We start from the raw sequence: 4,713 nt of genomic DNA on the forward strand, positions 1-4,713 counted from the left end.
GATGGACGCCTGTAGTTCCAGCTACTCAGGAGGCTGAGGCAGGAGAATGGCATGAACGCAGGAGGCGGAGCTTGCAGTGAACCGAGATCACACCACTGCACTCCAGCCTGGGTGATAGAGCGAGATGCGGTCTCAGGAAAAAAAAAAAAAAAAAAAAGAAGGGGCGGGGGCTCCTCGCTTGTAGTGAGCAGAAGGCAGCCCTGAGTTTCCACAGGCCTTAGTATTTATTAGGTAGAATCAATAGGGAGGGAGAGGTAATGGTTGGTCAGCTGCTTGATTTATCACAGGTACATATAATTGCTTCCTTCATGCAACAGGCTTCAGATGTTCCTATAGATAACCACAAGGAACACTGCGCCTGGGGCGTGACTGCCCTCAGCACCCCTTCTGGCAGCAGATGCAGTTTGTCAGTTTTCTTGACTGAGTTGGTCAGGACCCTCATTTTCTCTACCTCCAATACCCCCAGTTCTCCTCTTTGGCGATTGAATGGTCCAGGGAATCTGGCCTTTGTGAGAATTGAGAATCTAAATTAGTGCAATTTAAACCATTGACTGTGCGTGAAGTGCTGCAGAAGATTCCAGTAGGCAAAGGAGATGCTGAAGGGATCTCCCGGAGTGAATGGTGTTTGCTTACTGCTTATGAGTTAATGTATCAAGATAGGGGATAGTTGCTATAAGAGAAATGTGAGCTGGAAAAGGAAAATGCTAATCTGATTTTCAGACTGGCCCTGGCCCAATGCCAGGCCTATGTCTTGACTGATCAGGCTCAAAGCTATCAGCCTGTTGCTGAAGAAAGCAACTGTCCAAATCACAACGTGTCCGGATTACAACGTGTTCAAGCCTTGCAATGACAGGCATTATAATGTATGGTGGTATAATTGATAGTGATTAGTGGCCTAAATGCTCCACTTAAAAGATACAGAATGGTAAGAATAGATAAGAGTTTACCAACCAAATATCTGCTGTCTTTAAGAGACTCACCCAACACATAAAAACTCACATGAAGTTAAGGTAAAGGGTTGGGAAAAAATAGTACAGGCAAATGTACCCCAAAAGCAAGCAGTAGTAGCCATTGTTACATCAGACAAAATAGACATTAAAGCAAAAACAGTTAAAAAAAAAAAAAAAAAAGACAAAGAGGGACATTCTATAATGAGAAGAGGACTAGCCCAACAGGAAAATATCACAATTCTAAATATATATGCACCTAACACTGGAACTCCCAATTTATTAAACAGTTACTAGTAGACCTAAGAACTGAGACAAATGGCAACACAATGGGGAACTTCAATGCTCTGCTGACAGCACTAGACAAGTCATCAAGACAGAATGTCAACAACGACAATAAAAAAATGGACTTAAATTATACCCTAGAACAAATGGACTTGACAAATATTTACAGAACATTCTACCCAATGACCGCAGAATATACATTTTATTCATCAGCACATGGAACATTCTCCAAGACAGACATATGATAGGCCATAAAACTAGTCTCAATAAATTTAAGACAATCAAATTTATATCAACTGCTCTCTCAGTCTACAGTGGAATAAAAGTGAAAGTTAACTCCAAATGAACCATGAAAATCATGCAAATATATGGAAATTAAATAAATACATGGAAATTCAATAAAAATAAAATTAGGATCAACCTGTTTCTGAATGATTGTTGTATGAAATCAAGATGGAAATTTAAAAATTCTTTGAGTTGAATGATAATAATGACACAATCTATCAAAATGTCTGGGATATAGCAATAGTGGTGCTAAAAGGAAAGTTCACAGCATCAAGTGCCCATATCAAAAAGTTTGAAAGACCATAAGTAAACAATCTAAGATAATACCTCAAAGAACTAGAGAAACAAGAACAAGCCAAACCAAAACCCAGCAGAAGAAAAGAAATAACAAAGATCAGAGAAGAGCCCCATGGGGAGCGGTGGCTCTAGTCTCTGTGGACCACCAGACTTAGCCTATCTTCCTGCTAGTTCTGAGGACATCCAGCAGCTCAGTTGAGTGGATTTCCCCCCAGCAAAACATCCCCCCCCATCAAAGGACAGTCAAAGTGCTTCAGTAAGTGGGTTCTGCTCCCTGTGCCACCCAACTGGATGAGACCCCTCAACAGGGGTCATCAGACACCCTATACACGAGCTATTCTACCGGCATCAGTTTGGTGCCTCTTGAGGTCAGAGATTCCACAGGAAGGAGCCAGCGCTCCTCTTTGCTATTCTCCAACCTCCTTGAGTGACAGCTCCAGGCACAGGACTGAACCAGATGAATAGGGTCTGAAGTGAACCCCTAGCAAACTGCAGCAGCCCTACAGAAGAGGGACCTGACCATTGAAGGAAAAACAAACAGAAAGCAACAACAGCATCAACAAGAAAAAAATGTACCTACAAAAACCTCATCCAAGGCCGCACGTGGTGGCTCACACATGTAACCCAATACTTTGGGAGACCCAGGGGAGCAGAGCACTTGAGGTCAGGAGTTTGAGACTAGCCTGGCCAACATGGTGAAACCTCATCTCTACTAGAAAATACAAAATTAGCCAGGCGTGGTGGTGCATGACTGTAGTTCCAGCTACTAGGTAGTCTGAGACATGAGAATCATTTGAACCTGGGAGGCAGAATTTGCAGTGAGCCATGATCATGCCACTGCACTCCAGCCTGAGCGACAGAGAGACTGTCAAAAAAAAAAAAAAAAAATCTAAGGGTCAAGCAGCCTCAAAGATGGAAACTAGACAAATTCACGAAGATGAGAAAGAATCAACAAAAAACCATTGAAAGGCCACAGTGCCTCTTCTCTTCCAAATGATCAAAATGTCTCTTCAGCAAGGTGCAGGACTGGACAGAGGATGAGATGCATGAATTGACAGATGTAGGCTTCGGGAGATGGTTAAGAACAAACTCTGCTGAGCCAAAGACACACGTTCCAACCCAATTCGAAGAAGTTAAGAACCTTGATAAAAGGTTAGAGGAACTGCTAACTAGAATAACCAGTTTGGAGAGGAACATAAATGACCTGATGGAGCTGAAATGTTTGGTATGAGACCCAGTCATGAGGGCCCTTTGCCAATGGGTTCAAGGAATACAAAAAGGTTAACTTGTTCTTCAATAACTAACATATAGGAATAGATTGAAAGCCAGATTTCTCTGAAACAATACTGGATGAATGCCTCGAGGGGGTCACACAACCCGTTCTGAGACTTGGTGACCATTCATTGTTTGTGTCCATGTTCAATTGGGTTCAAAATTAATATTTAACTTTTCCTCCACAAATTCCCCCCGCTTTTTTTTTGAGACGGAGTCTTGCTCTGTCGCCCAGGCTGGAGTGCAGTGGCACGATCTCAGCTCACTGCAAGCTCCGCCTCCCGGGTTCACGCCATTCTCCTGCCTCAGCCTCCCCCCTAGCTGGGACTACAGGCGCCTGCCGCCATGCCCGGCTAATTTTTTTCGGTATTTTTTTTAGTAGAGACGGGGTTTCACCGTGTTAGCCAGGATGGTCTCAATCTCTTGACCTCGTGATCCTCCCGCCTCGGCCTCCCATAGTGCTGGGATTACAGGCGTGAGCCACCGCTCCCGGCCAAATTAACAAAAGGCAAGGTAAATCCCTTAGGCTGTTACACAATCTCCGCCTCCTGGGTTCAAGAGATTCCCCTGCCTCAGCCTCCGGAGTAGCTGGGACTACAGGTGTGCGCACCAGCACACCCAGCTAATTTTTTGTATTTTTAGTAGAAATGGGCTTTCACCATGTTGGCTAGGCTGGTCTTGAACTCCTGACCTCAAGTTATCCGCCCACCTTGGACTTCCAAAGTCCTGGAATTACAGGTGTGAGCCACCGCGCCTGGTTCTAAATGATTTCTATTTCCTGTAACAATTTGAAATTACTTAAAGGTTGTTTCAAATTGAGAAAAATAAAAAGAATGTAGATAAAAATATAAAAAGTTACAAAATTACAAGAGATTATGAAATATATGTGTAAATCTCGAGCTGTCAAAAGTGACAAATTTGATTTATGTATAAGGTTTTATTAAAATTAGCTTTAGTATTGGGAATACATTATTATCAAAGTAAAAGTTGATTTTCTCTTGAACCAAAATTTTATGTATTATTAACATGACAGAAAAATACTTCCGTTCACCTTTTGAACACATTGAAAAAGAGAGTAAAAAAGATATAGAATTTTCCCATACTCGGGCCGGGCGCAGTGGCTCACACCTGTAATCCCAGCACTTTGGGAGGCCGAGACGGGCGGATCACGAGGTCAGGAGATCGAGACCATCCTGGCTAACACGGTGAAACCCCGTCTCTACTAAAAATACAAAAAACTAGCCGGGTGCGGTGGCGGGCGCCGGTAGTTCCAGCTACACTGGAGGCTGAGGCAGGAGAATGGCGTGAACCCGGGAGGCGGAGCTTGCAGTGAGCCGAGATTGCGCCACTGCACTCCAGCCTGGGCGATAGAGAGAGACTCCGTCTAAAAAAATAAATAAATAAATAAATAAAAATAAAAAGAACTTTCCCATACTCTAGGGTGGGCCTGGCTCAGCTCAGGGAGGAAGCCCTGCCTGAAAAGGCTGCAGCTTTCATCCCTCAGCCCAGCATGGGATCACATCTTCTGTCACTCAGCGGCTGAGTGGGCGGGGCCTTAAGCATTATCCAATCAGGGACGCTGGGCTGGAAACCGTCCAATCAGGCAGGCAGCTGGAACAAAGAGGAC

This window comes from Macaca fascicularis, chromosome 19 (assembly GCF_037993035.2).
Source record: "Macaca fascicularis isolate 582-1 chromosome 19, T2T-MFA8v1.1".
NCBI lineage: Eukaryota > Metazoa > Chordata > Mammalia > Primates > Cercopithecidae > Macaca > Macaca fascicularis.